The sequence below is a fragment of the Neophocaena asiaeorientalis genome, unplaced genomic scaffold (genome assembly GCF_003031525.2).
Source record: "Neophocaena asiaeorientalis asiaeorientalis breed wild unplaced genomic scaffold, Neophocaena_asiaeorientalis_V1.1 scaffold256, whole genome shotgun sequence".
NCBI lineage: Eukaryota > Metazoa > Chordata > Mammalia > Artiodactyla > Phocoenidae > Neophocaena > Neophocaena asiaeorientalis.
The window spans coordinates 6,720,420-6,743,876 of NW_020185324.1; the positions used below are offsets into that span (position 1 = coordinate 6,720,420).

General features: G+C 42.5%; 2 pseudogenes; one reads left to right on the top strand and one right to left on the bottom strand.

Moving 5' to 3' along the window:
* The first annotated feature begins 1,616 nt into the window (after positions 1-1,616).
* Positions 1,617-2,367, top strand: LOC112392522 (cell division control protein 42 homolog pseudogene; annotated as a pseudogene).
* An 8,873-nt stretch (positions 2,368-11,240) lies between these two features.
* On the bottom strand, positions 11,241-11,830 carry LOC112392523 (ubiquitin-conjugating enzyme E2 D2-like; annotated as a pseudogene).
* Positions 11,831-23,457: the final 11,627 nt, after the last annotated feature.

A 23,457-nucleotide genomic window follows, 5' to 3' on the forward strand; every position in this document is an offset into this window, starting at 1 on the left:
TTATAAAAAGAAGATGACAAAAAGGCCTATTATCATTTCATTACCCAGATAAATCCTGGTGGTCCACTGATAGGAGAAGGGGCTTCTCTAAGTAGTTTTCTTCATCCTGATTTCTGGACATTCCCTTCTTTAATCTGCTTCTGGAGGCAGGGGGTGACATTTTGAAAAGTTTTTTTTTTTTTTAACATCTTTATTGGAGTATAATTGCTTTACAATGGTGTGTTAGTTTCTGATTTATAACAAAGTGAATCAGTTATACATATACATATATCCCCATATCGCTTCCTTCTTGCATCTCCCTCCCTCCTGCCTGGGATTTTCATCCCCAAGCTCGCAGTTCTCTGGAGGTCGGAGCCGGGGGCCCAGCGGAGCGTTGGTGCGTGCGGAGGTCACTTGGTGCCAGACTCAATCCTGTCCCTCGCCTCTTGGGCCCTTCTTTTTCTGAAACCACGATCCCTAGAGTTAGTTCCTCCAGAATATTCTGCAGACCCTGTGACCAGCTTTTTCATTTCTCCCTCCTGGGGCCAATACTTTCTACAGTGTCTACAGCCAAAATATCTCACCACCAGGAGGACCTTCACCACCAACTGGTCATTTAGGACTCTTCCTCATTCGTGGAAATCCACGGGCCTTTTGCCACTTCTCTTTTCTGGTAGGCTATCTCTCAGGCTTAAGGTAGTACAGGCCTCCCACCTGTAAAAAATGGGTCATCCTTATGGCCCTTAAGACAAATTACATTAAACTGACCCCCATCATTTTTTAGACTTTTAACCCTCCAGTTTAGTTTGTTCTTTCCTCATGGTCTTGATTACAACCCATTTTGGGACCAGAAGAATTCATTCACCTTCACCTTTAAAAGGTGGAGGTTGGTTGGCACATTTCCTCAGGCTGCGTTGTTAAAACACATGTTTCAAAATCAGGTATAACTTTTCCTTTGGTATTTAGGTTTAACAATTTTATGAAACAATATTTTTCTCTTTGAGCTGTCCTGGCATCATGTACTTCTGAACCAAATAATTCATATCTGATCCTTGTATCAAAGGAGTAGGTTTGGCATTAGCTTCAATGGAAGACTACCTCAAAGCCTGTCGTCTTTGAATGCTCTTCCTTGGACTTAAGCTGCTGCTGTGTGGAATCCCAAATAAACCCATATGGAGGAGAACTGAGGCTTCTGGCCAGCAGCCCCAGCTGAGTTTCCAGCTGGCATCTACCAACAACTGTCTGCCTTGAGAGGGAGGTCAGTTGGGCCTTCTTTCTTCCACACCTCGGAGAATGGAGTCATTTTCAAGATGTAGTCTATGAGTGAGGTTTGGGAAAACAGATATTAGTTGGTATGTTGCAGTGAGATGGGAATGAATGACAAGCAAAAGTTGGCAGAAAGGGGGGGCTTCCCTGGTGGCGCAGTGGTTGAGAGTCCGCCTGCTGTTGCAGGGGACATGGGTTCGTGCCCTGGTCTGGGAAGATCCCACATGCCACGGAGTGGCTGGGCCCGTGAGCCATGGCCGCTGAGCCTGCGCATCCGGAGCCTGTGCTCCGCAACGGGAGAGGCCACAACAGTGAGAGGCCCGTGTACCGAATTATATTTGGAATATTTCCAAATATATTTTGGAGTAAAAAATATTTCAACAATGCAGACAATTTGTGTTGTGAGTGATGGTGTTGTTGGTAAGATGTGTCTTGATATGCTATACAACAATAAGTTAATGTCTGAATACGTTCCATGGTTTCTGACAACTATGCAGTCAGTAACTGGTGAGAGCCATACACTTATGGACTTTTTGATCCCGCAGGACAAGAAAGATTTGACAGAACAACCCCTCAGCTATCCACAAACATATATTTCTAGTCTTTTTCAGTGGTCTTCAGCCCTTATTTGGAAATGTGAAAGAAAAGTGGGTACCTGAGATAATTCACCATTGTTTGAAGACTCCTTATTTGTTGGAGCCAAAACTGATCTCAGAAATGTGATACCCTCTATTATCGAGAAGTTTGCCAAGAACACAGAAACTTCTCCCTCTGCAGACTGCTGAAATGCTGTTCTGTGACCTGAAGGCTGTCGAATACATGCAGTGTTCTGCATTCTCACAGAAAAACCTAAAGTATGCATTTGACAAAACACTACTGACTGCCTCGGAGGCTCTGGAACCGAAGAAAAGCCGCAGGTGAGTGCTGCTTTGAACATAGCTCCAAAACTCTGCACCACTGGTGTTGTCATCAGACTAAAAGCAATGTTTAAATCAAATTAAAAATTAAGGCTCTGAGCCAATTTAATGTACCATTGTAAAAATGTATAATTTAAATGATACGTTACTTTTTTGTGCTATGAATGCTTATAAAGTATTAGAGAAAAGCTTTTTGATGTCCAAAGTGTTTCCTGTGTAAATAGTGTCTGTTGGTTGACAAATCTAAAGTTTCTGTCTTGATGGCATTATTGCAATGTTAGCAGATGCTTGCCAGCAGGTGTGACAATATAGAGGCTTCTTGCCAAAAAAAAAAGTTTGGGGACAATGAAGGTGAATTTACCACACTGAAGTCCTCCAGCAGTCATAGAAAAAACCATGTCCTGTCCGACGTGTAACTCCTGCCAAAAGTTGACCTTATCTATGGTAAAAAGAGGCCATACCATTGTGGCCCTTGAAACTTGTCTGTATTATCTTTTATTCAGTGAAAAGTTCACGCACCCAAGTGGTTGTAACTGATACCTCTGAATGTAGTGTGGGAACAGATGTGTTGCGTATGTATAATACTTCTCTTGATTATTAGGAATGTTCCCAGTGGGGAAATGCCACAAATTAAACAGTGCTAGTGGGATGAGTATACAACTAGGAGCCCACCTGGATATTTCAGCCCAGTTATGTGATACCAGTAGAGCAGGACAGGATGCCAGGCGAAGGGAGGAGAGGGGATGAGCAGATAACTATACTGACTAAGGATGTGGTAGTAAGAAGATACATAAGGAAACTATCTAGCAGGCTATACAGACTGCCCTCCTATTTTGACAGGCTAGTTCTAATGAGCCTTTTGAGCTTCAAATATCAGTGCTTGACAGTGCTTGCAGTGGACTGCATCTGTGGCACTAGGCAGTGGTGCCCACTAGGGTTTTGGACACAGCATTTTTCTAACACCACTGCCTGGTATACTCCATTTGAGGGGTAATGATTGGCCTGTTGTTGAGTGCTGGTGGACCCTGAGAAGCTAACTAAGCAATAGCACATGATGTTATTCTCTGACCTGCCCATTCTGGAATGGGTCAAAAATAAAAATGTCAACAAAGTGGGTATTGCCTAGCAAGCATGCATTATGAAATGGAATTGGTATATCCAGGAAAGAAGTAAGACTTGGTATATTACTTTTCTATTGCTGCTGTAACAAAGTACCACAAACTTAGTAGCTTAAAACAACACAAAATTATCTTACAGTTCTGAAAGCTAGAAGTCCAAAATGGGTTTCAGTAGACTGAAATAAAGGTGTTGGCACGGCTGCCCTCCTTCTAGAGGTTCTAAGGGAGAATCAGTTTCCTTGCGTTTTCCAGTTTCTGGAGGGTCTTGGCTCATGACCCCTTCCTTACATCATTTCAGCCTCTTGCTTCCATCATTACATCTTCTATTTCCTCTTCTATAGTCAAATCTCCCTCTGGCCTCTTTCTGTTAAGGACACTTGTGATTACATTTAGGGCCCAAATGGCTAATCCCCATCTCAGGATCCCTAACTTGATCACATGTGCAAAATCCCTTTTACCACATAAATTAACACTCATAGGTTACAGGGATTAAAACCTGGAAATCTCTGGGGGCTATTATTCAACCTACCACACTGGGCATTAGTGGAATCTCACAGCTACATAATTACTAGGAAGATGTGGCTATCTCAGAGGCAGGATCTATGCTATCACCTTAGGCTTCTTGGGGGCCTGGGTACACTACAGCTCCTAAGGTTGCCTAAGCCTCATGGATATGCCAGCTAAGTTAAAGGTCAATGGGGTTGTGTAGGAAAGAGTTAACATAGCAGATCTGAGCCTGCTTATCCTTAGGAAGTTCTGCTTACAAGGTTGGCCTTTTGCTGGTGTCTGAGATGTGATTTGGAGAGGGTTCCCACCATCCACAGAACTGATAAGAGTGGCTCATTGTACCTAAAATGTTTGTACAACCAGTGTGGATTATGCTGGATACCTGCTTTCCTCCTGGGAGTCTAGAATTTTGGTATGTGTTAGGCAGAAGGTGCCTACATGACCAGTCCCCCAATAAAGGCTTGGGCTCTAATGTGCTTGCTCCATGTGCCTTTTCTATCTGCTGTCTTGTTTTGTATCATTTCACAGTAATAAATCTTAGCTGTGAGTACAACTATATGCTGAACATTGTCCGTCCTCCTAGTAAATCATCAGACCTTGGGGGAGGGTGGTCTTGAGGACCCCTAACTCAGTTGGTGTCAGAAATGGGATTTGCTAGCCCAACTCTGACTCACTAAAATATGGCAAAAGCAGCTTGAGAAAAGTAAAGGTGAAGGAGTGAGGGATAACACATCTTTAGTACTAACTATGCTGGCTATTGAGTCATTCACGGGATAAAACAGCAGTATTTTCTGAGAGGTAGAAGTTACCTGTGGAATTTGAAAATGATAGATCCAACTCCAGGAGAGTTGGCTTGCTGGATCTCCTGGCTGTTTCTGGCTGTGCTGGCTGAAGCGAAGGGCAAAAGTGCAGCCTGTGCTAAAATGTGCTAAAGTGAGGGGGAAAAGGTGATGCCTTTTTGCATTTTGTTCTCTCCTTCATGTGGGAGGAGAAGGGCCCCAAAATTCCCAAAGGTAGTTTGGATGACCCAGAAATATTAAAAGTTTGTATTCCTCTTTTTTCCAAGTGGAAGGAAAAAAATGTTAGGTCAGTTCCCACGGCTGCAGCAGAGCAAACCAGAGGGGGAAAAGGGAAAAAAACAGTAGGCCATTTCTTCAGCCTAGTTACCATCACTGGTACAGTAGCCCTATCCTCCCTCTCCTGCCCCCAATTCCAGCTGAGAGGCTTCCTTGGTAGCTCTAATGTTAATCCTGTAAATGTTAAATTTACTGGTAGAGGGTTGAGTAAATTTCCATTTAAAGGTTGAGGGGGGTGCGCTTTGTTGAAATAGGTTTGTGCTTTGCGGCTTTTGCATCTGGAGGTAGGATAAAAATGGATGGAAAATATTATATGATTATAATTTCATAAATGCTACAGGGATCATCCCAGTCAGGGAAAGCTGCAAAGAAAAAGTGTTAGTGGGACACACAAATAAATACTTGCTTTTTGCCATTGGTGGGTGGATTGAAATTTTTTGTTTTCTTTTTTGAGTGTTGAAAACAAAGCCAGTCTCTGTAACTGATGATATTTGTTATACTTTTTGCCTATTGTAACTTCTGGAAAAAAATGAAACAACATGGAAAGAGAGGCACTCTCCAGCTAGAAATACACTTTTGGAGTTTTACAAAGCAGATTTGAGTTGCTAATGAGCTTTTCTAAAATCAGATGTGTGATCCATAAAGCCTGATGATTTTCCAGCCTGATGTGCATATTTTTGGGTGGGTCTGTTTGGACTCTAAGGCTGACAAGATAAAAAGGGTGTCATAAAGCCTCACTTGTCAGTTGGACTTGGAACATGGCTCTCTGGCCTTGTAGTATCTGGGCTTTGAATATGCTGCTAAAGTAAAGCTGCTGGCTTTTTTGGAATCCTGACGCTTAATTGCCTAGACCTGACTCTAAGCTGAAACCTGGTCTGGGCTATTTCAGCCTCAGCACTAGCTGTGCCAAACTAAAAGCTGACGAAGTTCTGCTCAAAAAATAAAACTTAGATTCTGGAATAGTTACACATTTAAGACACTTCTCTGTGGGCTAAATTGTGGAAACATCATGGATGCTGGCTGGACCATCTGGGTCACAAATGCCCACAGAAAAGAGCTTATTTCTGATGGGGCTGTGTGAAATTGAGCTGCTGATCAGCTCTATATTTCTGATACAGAGACTGAATGCATTCCTAATAGGATTCCTGCAAAAGCTAGGGAGTGTGACACCTCCACCCACTACTAACAAGTCAGACTCTGGACCCCATTTCAGGGTCGTCTCACTGCTGTTGACTTGTATTCAGCTTTCTAAATTAGTGGCAGCTTGCAATGGTGGTCTGATAGCCTGACTCTACGTCCCTCACCTTTTTCCTGGTATACACACCTTAGTAAGGCAGTTTGATTATTAAATGCAGCTGTCCCCAGAAAGGGACTGATCTTTTCTAGGCTGCTCCCTGGATAAATGATTAGGACAAAAGGCATGGCAGGTTATTAAGCCCAATATAATTATGTTTTAAAAATTTAAGATTTCATTCTGACCCATTTCGAATATGATGGGTCTTTCTGGTTAAATTATACAAAAATGTTTTTCTGTGAAAATGCTTTTATGCCTTTTGCATACAACTTTTCCAGGTGAATGGTCTAGATGAGAGTAGGGGATAATTGAAAAAATGTTACCATTGCTGAACAGGACACGACTGATTTTGTAATGATGCAGGAAAAAGTAAAACCCCAGCACCTGGGGATGGGGAGGCAGTGGGGGGAAGGGCATTAATGATCTTTGTTTTTCAGAACTGTTCCTTTCAAGCTGCGAGTTCTCTGAATTAAACTGGTTGCTGAGCCTAGGCTCACACCTTACCAGCACTGAGATGGCAGGGGGTGACCCCAGCACTTGCCTGCAGAACACCTATAGATGTTGTCCACACTAGTGAAGCTGTTGAACTGATGTTATAGACAAGTAAAACTGTTTGGAACTGACTTGCCTCAGGCAGTCCCTCTGAAATCAAGGACTGAACTGCATAATTTGGACTGGACTGAGAACCCAGAGTGGGAGGTCTGACAGTACAAGGCCACATGGGGCCCTGATAGCCTGTACTGCCTGACTAATGTATGTCCTGCTTGGCATGCCCCAACATTTGTGAACTCTTTGTTTCTATGGTTACCACTTGCAATCTCTGGGACTGTACTTGTCTGTGTGCCCCAACTATCACACTACCTCAGCCCTGGAAAGCTTTCAGGTCAGCTTCAACTTTTTGGCTGTGCCTGAATTGATGCCTTGGGCTAGGTTAAAAAAAAAAAAGTTAATCAGAAGCTTAAGGATGAAATCAACTGGCTTTTTTCAGATAGATCTGTATAGTTAGTGGTACTTGTTTTAATTGGCTAAGTAAAGGACCCCGAAAGGGCATAACTGAGATCAGTACTGCAGGCTGCTCTCACCCTGCTGATGGAGGTCCTACTGATAATACTTTTGCTGTAAAGATGCCTTGGCCAAGGGCCAAGAACCTGCTTATCCGTGGAAAGTCCTGCTTACAGGTTGGCCTGGTGTCTAGGATGTGTTTTGGGGAGGGTTCCCACCATTCACAGAACTGATAAGAGTGGTTCATTGTACTTAAACTGTTTGTACCACCAGTGTGATTTATGCTAAATACCTGCTTTCCTCCTGGGAGTCTGGAATTTTGGTATGTGATAGGCAGAAGGTGCCTATATGACCAGCTCCCAATAAAAGCCTTGGGCACTGTCTCTAATGAGCTTCCCCAGGAGGTAACATTTCACACGTGTTGGCACAACTTGTTGATGGGGGAATTAAGCTGTCCTGTGTGACTCTACTGGGAGAGGACTCTTGGAAGCTTGCGCCTGGTTTTCTCTAGGCTTTGCACCATATGCCTTTTTCGTTTGCTGACTTTGTTTTGTATCCTTTCACTGTAATAAATCTTAGCTGTGCGTACAACTATGTGCTGAATTTTGTCAGTCCTCCTAGCGAATCATTGAACCTGGGGTGTGGTCTTGGGGCCCCCTATCCAGGAATGTACTGGAATGGTACAGCTGTGCAGCTTTAAAGAAAACTGTAAAACTCTGCATGGAAAAGGGAACTCTGCTCACTGAGCATAGTTTAAGTTGTGATGTTTGCTCTAAAAATGCCTCCCGAAATATGCCTTGTTGCATTTTCATTGACTTATGGCATTTTCATTGACTTATGGCTAGCAGTGTAGTCTGGTACTTGGCAGCAGGAAAGTTGGATGATCAAGTCTCAGCTCAGAGGGGCCAAACGGGGCATAAGATTGCACAAGACCCATGCACTCTGTTTGTGACCCGTGTGAATGCCTATGGAAAAGGACTCTTGGAGGATGAACAACCCAGCACTTGCCTGCAGAACACCTATAGATGTTGTCCACACTAGTGAAGCTGTTGAACTGATGTTATAGACAAGTAAAACTGTTTGGAACTGACTTGCCTCAGGCAGTCCCTCTGAAATCAAGGACTGAACTGCATAATTTGGACTGGACTGAGAACCCAGAGTGGGAGGTCTGACAGTACAAGGCCACATGGGGCCCTGATAGCCTGTACTGCCTGACTAATGTATGTCCTGCTTGGCATGCCCCAACATTTGTGAACTCTTTGTTTCTATGGTTACCACTTGCAATCTCTGGGACTGTACTTGTCTGTGTGCCCCAACTATCACACTACCTCAGCCCTGGAAAGCTTTCAGGTCAGCTTCAACTTTTTGGCTGTGCCTGAATTGATGCCTTGGGCTAGGTTAAAAAAAAAAAAGTTAATCAGAAGCTTAAGGATGAAATCAACTGGCTTTTTTCAGATAGATCTGTATAGTTAGTGGTACTTGTTTTAATTGGCTAAGTAAAGGACCCCGAAAGGGCATAACTGAGATCAGTACTGCAGGCTGCTCTCACCCTGCTGATGGAGGTCCTACTGATAATACTTTTGCTGTAAAGATGCCTTGGCCAAGGGCCAAGAACCTGCTTATCCGTGGAAAGTCCTGCTTACAGGTTGGCCTGGTGTCTAGGATGTGTTTTGGGGAGGGTTCCCACCATTCACAGAACTGATAAGAGTGGTTCATTGTACTTAAACTGTTTGTACCACCAGTGTGATTTATGCTAAATACCTGCTTTCCTCCTGGGAGTCTGGAATTTTGGTATGTGATAGGCAGAAGGTGCCTATATGACCAGCTCCCAATAAAAGCCTTGGGCACTGTCTCTAATGAGCTTCCCCAGGAGGTAACATTTCACACGTGTTGGCACAACTTGTTGATGGGGGAATTAAGCTGTCCTGTGTGACTCTACTGGGAGAGGACTCTTGGAAGCTTGCGCCTGGTTTTCTCTAGGCTTTGCACCATATGCCTTTTTCGTTTGCTGACTTTGTTTTGTATCCTTTCACTGTAATAAATCTTAGCTGTGCGTACAACTATGTGCTGAATTTTGTCAGTCCTCCTAGCGAATCATTGAACCTGGGGTGTGGTCTTGGGGCCCCCTATCCAGGAATGTACTGGAATGGTACAGCTGTGCAGCTTTAAAGAAAACTGTAAAACTCTGCATGGAAAAGGGAACTCTGCTCACTGAGCATAGTTTAAGTTGTGATGTTTGCTCTAAAAATGCCTCCCGAAATATGCCTTGTTGCATTTTCATTGACTTATGGCATTTTCATTGACTTATGGCTAGCAGTGTAGTCTGGTACTTGGCAGCAGGAAAGTTGGATGATCAAGTCTCAGCTCAGAGGGGCCAAACGGGGCATAAGATTGCACAAGACCCATGCACTCTGTTTGTGACCCGTGTGAATGCCTATGGAAAAGGACTCTTGGAGGATGAACATCAATGGAAGCAAGCTGATTTGACCTGAGCTTCCCAGGTAAGGACCACAACCACCTGAATATACTATTGCACAGGGCAGCAATCCATCTACAAGTCAGAACCGGGCCTAAAAATAAGCTCCAGTGATTCCAGCACCTGAGAAAAAGGAAGCCTGGCACACATACCCAAACTGCCAACTACGCAGTCAAGTAGCAAAGGGAATTTGGGTTCACATAGTCTGGGGCACTGGACCTGGCTGGTCTTGGCATGAGGACTGTGTAATTAACTCATTCACTCTTTTCCTCCCAAGTCTACCTCCTGGGATACTGGGATACTGGAATTTGTGTGTATCAAAGAAGAGCCAGGAGGTGGGAGATTCTAACTCGATGTCCTTTTGCTGCCCAGCTAAGCTTGCTAGCTTTGGGCGGTTATTGATAATGATGATAATGATCATGGATGTGAGATGACAACTCTAAAGTGCTTCTGGTGTTGCCCACATATCAGAGGACTGTAGATGTTCTAGGTGGTACAAGGAAGAAACTACTGAGCCACCTAGGAACACGTCTGGGCATATGGTGTGAATAAGACATGGGGACAACTGGCAAAAGGGTGACATGATTGCTGTGGGGACTGATGCCAAGCACTTGGGTGTGGTAGCTAGCACAGGACAACCTTAATTGCTGGGGAGGGATGGGACTGGGGCCATTCATCTCTTTCAGCTCTGATCTGCAGAGCATCTGGCTAGTTTGTTTGTTTGTTTGTTTATGTAATGACTGTAGTAATCAGTTTATTACACAGATTAATCATTCTTGAACGTACAAGCTCCAGAGGAGCAATTGGGTCTTTAAATATACACAAGTATTTCCACTGAATGAATTTTCACCCTTACATCCAGATAGACCTAAACAGTTAAAAACATAAGAAAAATAAGAGCTATTAGCTATGTATTAACTGAGAAACTACATACAAACCAAAGAATATGGAAGAGAGAAAGAGGGGCTGAAGGAGGAAGGTTGAAGGGTGGGAAGATATAAAAGAGTTGGAAACAAAGCCCATCACACTTTACTTACTAATAGCTCCAATCCATTTAAATGTTGACCAGTTAAACTTAGACCTTAAAATACAGGATGTAGGTAGAGTTTAATCTGATTGGTCATAACTTTCACCTAAGACGTTAAGTCCTTCGGAATAAAACGAATACAGAAACAGCTTCACGTTCTTCGCCTTGCTTTTCATAACTGTTTTGAGTTTAATGGAATTTCACTTAAAAAACAATCTCCTACAGGTCAGTGGAGCTTTTCTTCCCCATCCAAGCACACACCATACCCACCACCCCTCACTCTGCCGTTATCCAAATTTAAGTCAATAAGGAAAGCTTTTAGTCTCACACCTAGGTTATGCCTGGAGAACTGGCTTGTCACACACTTCTCTGCTAGGAGGCAATGTTGGTACCGAAGTACAGTATTTCTAGTTTGTTGTTCCAAGTATGTACAACACGCAACACTGCTGTATCAGGTAAACGTGCACAGGGGAAGGTGAAGCCTGGGCTCATAGAAAGCAGTCAAGTGGAAATCAAAAGGGCTTTCTTTCAGAGTTCCCCTATCTTTATTTGTAGAGGTTATCCAATAATTTCTTTAATTACATCGCATACTTCTGAGTCCCTTCCCGAGCTATTCATATTCTGTTGTACTTTTCTCTATCTGTTCTGTAGATCCGAGCAATCTCAGGCATTAAAGGAACATCCGGATTGGGATCACACAACAGAGAACAGATGGACAAAAGTACTCCTGAAACAGTGCTGGAGACCACTTTGACCGTAAAATATCAAGACAAATGCTGCCATTACTGTTAATATTTGGATGATAAAGTCTTGTTGTAAATGCAACCTTAGGTGGTTTGAAGGGGTAATCTGTTGGGAAATGAACTGTCAAGAAAAATACTCCATCCACCCTGATAGGGACTGTCATTTGGCCTCATTATTGTAGCTTGCCAATGGAACATATCATCTCCAACGGGACCTGCTGAACACGGTGCTGGGGCGGGGGTGGGGGGTTGTCCCAATCTGCCTGTGCCCAGTCCTGCACTGACTCCTTCAGCAATCCCTTTCCCATCCCGAGCTTCCATATTTCCACCTATAAAATACAGGGAATCCCAAACCTTAGCGCTCTTCAGAGGGGGTTGTCCCGCGCCAGGTCGTTCAATTCCTTGTGGATTCTCTTCAGAGCCATCGCGGGAGGCGGGTGGAGGCGGCCCCCCGGGGCGGGAACAGGGGCAGGGGAGGGACGGGGAAGGGGAGAGGGCGCGCGAGGCCGCCTCGGTGATCGCGGGTCGGCAGGAGGAGATGGGGAGTTCCGGAGCGCGGCTCCGGCGGGACGGACTTGGGGCCGTGGCCCACCCGGCTCCTGACCCTGCCGCAGAGGTCGCCGCATCACCCGGCGGCGGCCCCTTTATGCGCTGCCGGCGCTGCTGCCGCCGCTGCCGCCGCCGCCGCCACCGCGGTAGGGGCCTCTTCCGTCTAGGCTCAGCGCCGCCTCCTCAGCCGCCGCGGATCCCTCCGCCAGGGAGCAAGAGCCCAGACTTCGGGCTCGGTCGGCGCCTCTGAGTGGGACTGTCGAAGGGACTGCTTGCTGCAGGGGGACCGAGGGACGCGCGGGCGGGCGGCCTGGCTAGTTTTTAAGGCAGACTGTCACCTCCAACTTGACCATTGGCCAATAGGGAATCTTAATCTAAGACCTCTCAGAAACTTCCCAGCAGCTGCTGACTGCAGGAGTTAACAGCTGCCACGCCAGACAGTAGAACAAGATCAACTTTCTCGAACCCGATCCGATTTCTTTTTACCTATTCACAGCCCTATTCACAGACTATAGCAATTGCTCTAAGTTTAATCGATTGTTGTATCTCTGTTCCCTAGGACAAATTAAAAGGATTTGTATAACTAGGATATCTGATGGGGTGGCCTATGTTTCTAAAGAGAGTTCTTGACTGGTGATGTGAAAGGTTAGGGGGTGAAGTTGTAGGGAAACTGCTCTGTGCAGTTGTCCTTGCAAATATCCATATAGGCCACATGGACAAGTCTTCACCTCAGGAGACCTAAGTCTTGGTAAAATGCCCCATAATCCTCTCAGAACATGAGAGAATGGGAGGCTTGGGAGGAGCTGCTACAAGGCCATTTCTCACCCTCCTTTTTATCTTTCCTCGAGGCTGTTATGAGACAATTTCTTACTGCCTCCCAGGTTCTGGTAAGATATAAGGGCTTCTGCCTTGAAACTTCTCTCTCCCCCACACTTTAGGGTACAGCTGCATGCCATAAAATTGCTTAGCAGGAAATACTCAAACTGCTTAGTATAAAACTGGTTCCTGGGACTTCCCTGGTGGTCCAGTGGCTAAGACTCCATGCTCCCAATGCAGGGGGCCCGGGTTTGATCCCTGGTCAGGGAACTAGATCCCACATGCCACAACTAAGAGTTCACTTGTCACAACTCAAAAGATCCCACATGCTGCAACAAAGATCCTGCGTGCTGGAACTAAGACCCAGCGCGGCCAAATAAATAAATAAATGTTAATAAATAAATAAATAAAACTGGTTCCTCAGAACCAGAGCTCCTTATCACCCATGTTGCCTTGTTATCTGACCCCTTTTGCTTTAGTGCTGTCTTGTGGGGCAGAGAACACAGGGAGCTGGCACCTTTGCGGATCTTGCTATTGCTGTCTATGGAAATAATAAACTGCCTGACTACAAAGGACTAGTTATTTCTTTAGCAGCTGAATGTCTCAGCCTTGCATGAGGGCAAGGACAAATGCTTTGCACCCACCCTTGGCCCGTAAGTATGGATTTCTTTCTTCTCCCGACTCAGTTTAAATACTAGTTAAATTTGAGTATGTTAGAAAAGTGATCAGGACTAGTTTTTGGTTTTATTGTTACAAAAATTTTTGTGTTTGGAAGTAAGGCATGTTCATGATGCCTTTGTAACAGATGAATTCTAGGCTTGAACTGTTGAGCCTAGAACCACTGGTTCCTGTCTGGAGAGTAATCTGGGACCCCTTAGTGTTTTATTTTTCTGTTTTGGTGGTATGTGTGAAATTGTTGTTGTTTTTTAATCTTCTTTTTTTGTTGTTGTTTGTTTTTTTTTTAATTCATTAATAAGTGAATAGCCTTTGGAGGGGAGGAGGACAGATTGAGTCCATATTGTACTTCCTAGATCTAGTTTAGAAAACATACTCCCCACCTGGTACTCTTAGGAATTGCAAATACCTCATTTAATAACATACTTCTTTAAAAAATTTGCCTTTTCTCTTCCACCCATGAATAGGTCTGGTATTTGATGAAACTCGTGAAAGTGGGTGAACCTAACTTGCCCCTCTTCTCTAGGATGCAGTGAATGCATATGTGACTGTGACTTTTCAGGTAATTTGTCATTTCCTTATTTCTTTGAATTTAACTTCTAACTCCTTTAATTGATAATGAAGAAAAATATTGTACTTTTTGAAATACACCAATTGAATTGAGTGCATAATTTAAATAGTTTTTCCTTGTCAAAAAAAAGTAGACGTAGCAACCAATCTGTGTTTCCCATGTATACTTATATTATCATTATCTCCAATTTATAGAGAAGGAAACCGAGGCTTACAGAAGCTCTGTGTGATCACATTTCCACAATTCACAGTGAGTAGAACTGAGACTTGAACTCAGGTCTGTCTGACGTCAAGTCATTCCCTTAACCACTCTGCTGTACTACAGGAAATTACAAATGAACCTCAAAGGAGCTCATAATTTGACAGGGCATTTGAGGGAGGCCCAAGTAAGACATAATTATGAGGCAGGGCCTCCATTTGATTTATGTTGGCAGTTATGACCTAGGGCAGGCTTATAGTAGGGGTTCAAAAACTATGTGTTGAAAATAAATGATAGACATTAGTACCAGTATTCTGAGGAGCTGGTACATTCACCTCTGAGTGGACATATCATAATGTAGAGGCAGCAGGGAAACCCAGAACAGAAGCTCAGTAGAAGCAGGACACTAAGGTCAAATGGAGAAATCCTAGAAATAATCTCCTGCAGATGTGTTGACACAGGTTTTAAATCTCCCTGTGCAGATTTAAATGTCTTTCTTTCCTCTCTTTTTAAAAATTTTTTTAGGTCTGAGAACTTAAGATCAGCCTTCAGGCAGCCCATTCCAGTCCGCTTGAGTGCCCACCATTTCTCTCCCTCCAGCCTCTACGTCTGTGTTGATGCTCTACTGACTGTCTGTTTCCTGCCTTTCAATCTCTTACAATTCTTCTATCCTACAATGCACATACATAAAGTTTCTATTTCTTAAAACTGCAATAAATCACTTTCAAAAATAAAAATAGTAACAGATACTACCTCTCCCACCTGCTATTTTTAGAGGCAAACAGACCAGGGTTCAACCCTAGATTTTGCTGCTTCCTAACTGGAAACTTGCCTTGGTTACTTATTCTCCTCAAGACTCAGTTACCTCTCCTGAAAAGTGGGAATTTTTTTTTTTTTTTAACGTCTAACAGGGTAAAAAGTGATATGAAATTAAATCATGCATGTCGGGACTTCCCTGGAGGTCAGTGGTTAAGACTACGCACTTCCACTGCAGGGGGCATGGCACAGGCTCGATCCCTGGTCAGGGAACTAATATCCCACATGCCAGGGATGCTGCCAAAAAAAATTATGCATGTTAACCATCTAGCTCAATACCTGCCATATAATTCGCCCTCAATATGTGTTATTTTCATCCCTTTTCACTACTTATCCCAGAATGAGATAATCCTTTCCTTTACATCTGATAAAACTTCACTTCATGGGCATGTCTCACTTTCTACCTGTACTGTGGTTGTTTTTTTTTTAATTTATTTATTTTAAATTTATTTTTATTTTTGGCTGCGTTGGGTCTTCGTTGCTGCGTGTGGGCTTTCTCTAGTTGCTGCAAGCGGGGGCTACTCTTTGTTGCGGTATGCAGGCTTCTCATTGTGGTGGCTTCTCTTGTGGAACACGGGCTCTAGACACGTGTGCTTCATTAGTTGCAGCATGCGGGCTCAGTAGTTGTGGCTCAAGGGCTCTAGAGCGCAGGCTTAGTAGTTGCTCTGAGGCATGTGGGATCTTCCTGGACCAGGGCTTTAACCCGTGTCCCCTACATTGGCAGGCAGATTCTTAACCACTGTGCCACCAGGGAAGCCCACGTACTGTGGTTTTTTTGTAGTTGTCTTATTTTCCCTGTAAGACTACAGTGTCCTTAAGGGGAGAGGATTGCTTAGAATGCAAGATCCAGTCCCCGCTTCCCTACATCCAACTCCCTCAGCCCCCATTTACACAGAGTTCTTTGTACACAGTATGTTCTTGTTAAAGACGTCAAAATATGATTAAAATAAAAGTAGAGAGGAAAGAAAAAATGAAGAGATAAAATAACAGACTCTTGCATTAAAAAATTTATTGAAGTCATCAAAATGATTCAGAAAGATTTCCAGCTAATATTTACCTTTCATGTACCCTTCTCCCCCAAATTGTAGTACTAACTTATAGCATGTAACTTTTTTTCTTTAAAAAGTAATAAATAGTGGGAATTCCCTGGTGGTCCAATGGTTAGGACTCAGCGCTTCCACTGCAGGGGACATGGGTTCCATCCCTGGTCTGGGAACTAAGACCCCACAAGCCGTGGAGCGTGGCCAGAAAAACCCCAAAAGTAATAAATATTGCAAAAGTGGATCTAGCTGTTTGGGTTTTAGTGATTGGTATTTGTTCACTTCTTTTACTTGCCTCTTCTAATTCTGGCAAAAAGGTTCCCAAATATCTCAACTACCAATATAACTGAACTGTCACTCACAAAAAGGAAATCAGAAGGAGGTGTCAACTGGCTAATCTCCAGGATTGTAGAAAAACCCTAATAATTAGTGACCCCAAAAATACTGTCTAAAATCTGCCATCTAGTGTGGACTTTGTAAAATTACATATTACTGGACACATTAATGCTGTGATTACTACTAGGGCTTCCCTCAGTGGACACTAGGTTTGAAAATTTTAATTATCGAACAAAATGATCAAAAGTAGCATTAAATTTGATTTCCCATTTAGTTTTAACCATAGATATATAGAGAGGTAGAGAGATAGATAAATGCTAAATAGATATAAATAGATTGATATGCAAAACAGAGCTTTTGCTCAGCATAGTAAGGTGGTATTGGAAACCTTTAAATATAAAAACAATCTAATAATGAATTTTTTTTTTTTTTTTTTTTTTCGGTACACGGGCCTTTCACTACTCCGGATGCACAGGCTCAGCTGCCATGGCTCACGGGCCCAGCCGCTCCACGGCATGTGGGATCTTCCTGGACCGGGGCACGAACCCGTGTCCCCTGCATCGGCAGGCGGACTCTCAACCACTGCGCCACCAGGGAAGCCCATGATTTATATAATTGGTAATAAAAACAAAGAAACGTATCACCCTTGTTTATCCTTATTATTGGTAAATGTCATTCCTGACAGGAGAGGGTGAGTAGGAAAGTATCATTTGTTGGGCACAATCTCCGTGCCAGGTTCTTAATCTACTTTTTAAAAAAAATATTTATTTATTTATATTTTTTGGCTGCATCAGGTCTTAGTTGCGGCATGTGGGCTTCTCTCTAGCTGCGGTGCGTGGGCTTAGTTGCCCTGAGGCACGTGGGATCTTAGTTCCCTGACCAGGGATCGAACCTGCGTCCCCTGCATTGGAAAGCGGGTTCTTAACCACTGGACCACTGGACCCTCTTAACCTACTTTAATCTAATTTAAATCTTATCTTTTGGTCTTTGAGTTAAAATATTACAAACCTCATTTTACGTATAAAAAAATTAAGACCTAAAAGGTGAAGAAGTTGGCTTTCTATCACAGCTGGTTAGTAAAAGCACCAGGATTTGTACCCATGTCTGGAAACTCCAAAGCTCATGCTCTTTCATCTCCATACTGCCTTTTATACTTTGTGAGATGCTGGAAATAGTGTACCAACTTACACTATGTAGCAATAATCCCCTCTTTCATGTCTCTCTTTTTTTTGTTTTCAGTCTTTCTAGAGATTTATCAATGTTTTTTATCCTTTCAAAGAACCACCACCTTTTAGTTTCATTAATTTTCTGTATTGTTTTTTATTTTCAATTTTATCTCTGCTGTTGTCATTTCTTCTGACTGCTTTGGGTTTATTTTGTTCTTTTTCTAGTTTCTTTAAGTTTCTTAAGTCTTAGATTATTGATATGAAACCTTTCTTCCTTTCTGATATAGGTATTTAATGCTATAAAATCGCCCCTAAACACCACTTTATCTGAATTCTACCAATTTTGTAATATATTTTCATTTTTGTTCTGTTTAAAATATTTCCCAGTTTCATTCAAATTTCATTTTCATTCAAATTAAAATCTTGTCTAATTTGAGATTTCCTCTTTGACCTATGAATTATTTAAAAGTATGTTGTTTAATATCCCTCTGATATTATTTCCCTCACATCTGAACTTCCTTTAGCAACTTTTTAGAGCAAATTTTTTTTTTTTGGCAAAAACTTCTTAGTTTCCTTTTATCTGAGCATGTCTTTATTTCATCTCCATTTCTGAAGGGTATTTTCACTGGATATATAATTCTGAGCTGACATCTCTCTTTCTTTGGCACTTTAAAATGTTATCCTTCCTTCTGCCTCCACAGTCATTTGAATCTTTGTTTACCTATAAGCAATGCATTTTTTTGGTAATAAATTTATTTATTTATTTATTTTTGGCTGCATTGGGTCTTTGTTGTCGGGTCTTCATTGCTGCGCGTGGGCTTTCTCTAGCTGTGGCGAGCGGGGTCTACTTTTTGTTGCGGTGTGCAGGCTTCTTATTGTGGTGGCTTCTCTTGTTGGAGAGCTTGGACTCCAGGAACGTGGGCTTCAGTAGTTGTGGTTTGTGGACTGTAGAGCGCAGGCTCAGTAGTTGTGGCACATGGGCTCTAGAGAGCAGACTCAGTAGTTGCGGCGCATGGGTTTAGTTGCTCCACGGCATATGGGATCTTCTTGGAACAGGGCTCGAACCCGTGTCCCCTGCATTGGCAAGCGGATTCTCAACCACTGCGCCACCAGGGAAGTCCCAAGCAATGTATTGTTATTCTCTAACTGTTTTCAAGATTTTCTTTGTCTTTAGTTTTCAGCAATTTGACTGTAATGGATTTTGATTCAAGTTCATTTGTATTTTCCTGTTTAGGGTTTGCTGACCTTCTTGAATCTCTAGGTTATTGTTTTTTTTGCCAAATTTGGTAAATTTTTAGCCATTGTTTTTCATACACACACACAAACACACACACACAATAATGCACTCTTTCCTCTTCTTCTGAAACTCCAGTGACATGAATGTTAGCCCTTTTGGTGTTGTTCACAGATCCATGAGGTTCATTTTTGGCAGGGAGGAGATCTTTTTTTTTCCTCTGTTGTTCAATTTAGATAATATCTGTTGATCTATTCTCAAGTTCATTGACTCTTCTGTTACATTCTTCTGTAAGATTTTTTTTTTAGTTATTGTATTTTCAGTTGTAAAATTTTTAAAAACCTTTTTGCCTAATTTATTTAAAGAATGGTACTACTTTCCACCATTTTTAAATTTTGTATTAGTATCTTTGTTTGAAATGCTAATTTCTCTTTCTCCCAAGGTTTTGCAGCCATCTCCACTACACAGTTAGGCTGATGGGCAGTTGTTTGCCAGCCACAGCTGGTTTTAGCTATGAAGTATACACATGTACTTAAGTGAAATATCAAATCTAGTAAAGAATCCATCCCAAGTTACCTCTACCTTCTTTAAATTTTCAGCTCTTCTGAGATGTCTACCTAGATATGTATCTTGTCAAAGTTTAAATCTCCCTTCTAATATGTTTAAATATATGTATCTCATAAGGGCAGTTTAAACTTTGGGGAAAAATGTTTCACTTTTACTTCGGATTTCATTATACATTCTCAGAAGCCTTAACCTTCACCCTTTTGATAACTTACAATTCTTCTTTGTTCGTTTGCTTGTTTTTGTTTTTTGTTTGTTTGGTTTTTTTAAATTTTTGTCTTTCTTTTTCTCCAGTTCAGTTATTTTTATTTGAATGTTCGGGCTGTTGCTCTCTGGGAAATGACTTCTCCCCAAGAGAACCCAATAAAAGAGTCTCTAAAAGTGTCCTCTTCACCTTTTTCTTTCTTTCTTTTTTTCATTGAGCTATAATTGACATGTAACATTGTGTAAGTTTCAGGTGTAGATTTGATACACTTACATTCTGCAATATGATTACCACTGTAGCATTAGCTAACACCTCCATTAGGTCACATGATTATCATTTCTTTTTTGTGGTGAGGACATCTAAGATCTAGTCTCTTAGCAACTTTCAAGTATATAATACAGTATTGTTATATTAACTATAATCAGAATGCTGTGTATTTGATCCCCAGAACTTAGACGTCTTCTAACTGCAAGCTTATATTCTTTGACCAACATCTCCTCAATTCTCTCACCTTCTTCCTAATTCCCACACCCTAAAACTTCTATTTGGTTTCTCTTTATATCTGCTACTTCTTTGCTAAGAGCTTCTGTCTTTCCATTCATTTCAAGAGTGTTTGCCCTTGTTGGAGGTTTTTAATAATAGCTGCTTTTTTTTTTGGCTGCACCTCACAGCTTGTGGGATCTTACTTCCCCAACCAGGGGTTGAACCCTGGCCCTGGCAGTGAAAGCACCGAGTGCTAACTGCTGGACTGCCAGGGACTTCCAATAATAGCTGCTTTAGATTTTTTTTTTTTTTGGCTGTGTTGGGTCTTTGTTGACGCATGCGGGCTTTCTCTAGTTGCGGCAAGCGGGGGCTACTCTTCGTTGAGGTGCGCGGGCTTCTCATTGTAGTGGCTTCTCTTGTTGCGGAGCGTGGGCTCTAGGTGCGTGGGCTTCAGTAGTTGTGGCACACAGGCTTAGTTGCTTCGACGCATGTGGGATCTTCCTGGACCAGGGCTCGAACCCATGTCCCCTGCATTGGCAGGAGAATTCTTAACCACTGTGCCACTAGGGAAATCCTAGATTCTTTATCTGATAATTGTAACATCTGTGTGATCTCAGTTTTGGCATCTGTTCATTGTCTTTTCCCATGTACATTGAGATTTTCATGGCTCATCATATGTCAAGTACTTTTAGATTGTATCCTAGACATTTTGAATATAATGTTGTGAGACTCTGTGTCTTGTTTAAATCCTATGGAGTATTTTGATTTTTTTGCTTTAGTAGGCAATTAACCCAGTTTAGTTCAGACCACAGGTTCCTTCTAGCCTTCTGTGGGTTTTGGTTTCTATGTCGGTTCCATTTTTAAAGTCTTTGCACTCTATTTGGATCTGTCCTGTATGTGGCCAGTGTGAAGCATGGGCAAAGGATTGTTACTTTAGTTGTCAAAGATTTTAGTACGCTACTTAGGATCAGATCCATGCATGTGCAGCTCAGGGGTGAGCTCAGGAGTTCAGAAACAGCTTTTTGAGGTCACTTTTCCAAAATCCTCTTCTGTAACCTCATCACTACTGTTCAGTTGCCTAGGCTCCCTTTGTGGTCCTCTCACCAGAAAACTGGGGCTTTATTTACCTTACTCTGCTGCACACTTTCCCTGACCCATCCAGAATCAATTGCTAGGAAGACAGAGAGAAGGAGAGAAAAAAAAGCAAAGGTTGTTTTCCCCATTCTCTTGGGACCACAGATCATCCAGTTGGAGAGCAAGTTTCCCTTAGAGTTTTAGGTACCTGTTGCCACCACCACTGGTCACTACCAGGAGACCACTTTCCCTCTTCACCAGCCTGAACTAGAGGACTTCTAGAGCTATCTTTGTTCACATAGATATGTACTTCCTGGTTTGAAGCTGTGCTGTGACTAGGTTGGGGGATGCAAAAGGGGGAAGGAAGTGGTAAACTCAACTCCAGTTCTCTGCTACTGTGATTTCTGGTCTTCCCCAATTTACCTGCTTTTGTTTACTTTTCACAGTCCTTAAACTGTTCCCTGCATTCTGTCTAGGTTTTTTAGCTGGATGAGTGGAAGAGACAGAGCAAAGTGTGCTTACTCTTTTTTACCTTCAACTTGAACTCACGGTGTCTTTTTCTTTTTTTTTTGGCTGCGTTGGGTCTTCGTTGCTGCATGCGGGCTTTCTCTAGTTGCACTGAGCGGGGGCTACTCTTCGTTGCAGAGCACGGGCTCTAGGCGTGTGGGCTTCAGTAGTTGTGGCACACGGGTTTAGTAGTTGCAGCACGTGGGCTCAGTAGTTGCGGAACGTGGGCCCTAGAGTGCAGGCTTAGCAGTTGTGGTGCATCTTAGTTGCTCCTCAGCATGTGGGATCTTCCTAGGCCAGGGACTGAACCCGTGTCCCCTGCATTGGCAGGTAGATTCTCAACCACTGCACCACCAGGGAAGCCCTCCACGGTGTCTTTTTTATACAAATAAACTTTATGCAAATTTGTTGAACATCTATTAGTACATGAAATAACAATAATGTTAATATTTTCCCCCTAAACCCAAGGCTATATCTTTAGTTGTGTGAAGCATGAAACTACAATACAAACTCCCATATTACAGGGTATCATGGAGATTTAATTTTTGTCTAATTACCAAAGTAATATGTGTGGAATTCAAAGAGTTTGAAAAATGTAGAAAAGCACAAATTTAATTTGAAACATAAATCTCTGTAATCCCAACACATAAAAAGAACCATTGTAGGGGCTTCCCTGGTGGTGCAGTGGTTGAGAGTCCGCCTGCCGATGCAGGGGAGACGGGTTCGTGCCCCGGTCCGGGAAGATTCCACATGCCATGTAGCGGCTGGGCCCGTGAGCCATGTCCGCTGAGCCTGTGTGTCCGGAGCCTGTGCCCCGCAACGGGAGAGGCCACAACAGTGAGAGGCCCATGTACGGCAAAAAAAAAAAGTGTCAGATAAGGCTGTAATTGCTTTAAGAATATTAACTCATTTAATCATCATAAAAAAAAAAAAAAAAAAAAGAACCATTGTTAAAATTTGTATAGATTGTTTCTAAGATTTTGTTCATTGTAAATATGTACACGTTTTAAATGTTTTAAATAAAGGTAAAAATATTATTTTGTTTTTTTCTTTAACATAAGAATATATACTGTCATTTTTTCCTTTAACATAGTTATTCTTTTTTTTAACATAGTAATATATTGGCCAGTGTTTTCTATGACAATAAATACTATACACTACAGCAAGCTTTTTTAAAAAAGAATTTATTTTATTTATTTTTGGCTGCTTTGGTTCTTCGTTGCTACGCGCGGGGTTTCTCTAGTTGCAGCGAGAGGGGGCTACTCTTTGTTGCAGTGCGTGGACTTCTCATTGCGGTGACTTTGCTTGTTTCGGAGCTCAGGCTCTAGGCATGTGGGCTTCAGTAGTTGTGGCACACGGGCTCAGTAGTTGTGCCTTGTGGGCTCTAGAGTGCAGGATCAATAGTTATGGCGCATGGGCTTAGTTGCTCCATGGCATGTGGGATCTTTCCAGACCAGGGCTCGAACCCATGTCCCCTGCACTGGCGGATTCTTAACTACTGCGCCACCAGGGAAACTCAACAGCAAGCTTTTTTTTTTTGGTCTCAAAAAGACATTTTATTTTTTAACAGCAAGCTTTTTAACAGCATCATTGAATCCTATAATTTAGTCAGAACAACACTGTGAGGATTTAATATTTCAAAATTTTAGCTATCAAAATAATGGTAGGATAAGGTCTCATACACATAAATGACTCTCACCTCCAATTGATTCCTTGCAAAAAATGCCTGAAGTAGACTTGCTGGCTTAAAGGCAATGCACATTTTTAAGGATTTTGATACATCTATTCAAATTTCCTTCTAGAAAAGATGTTGGAATG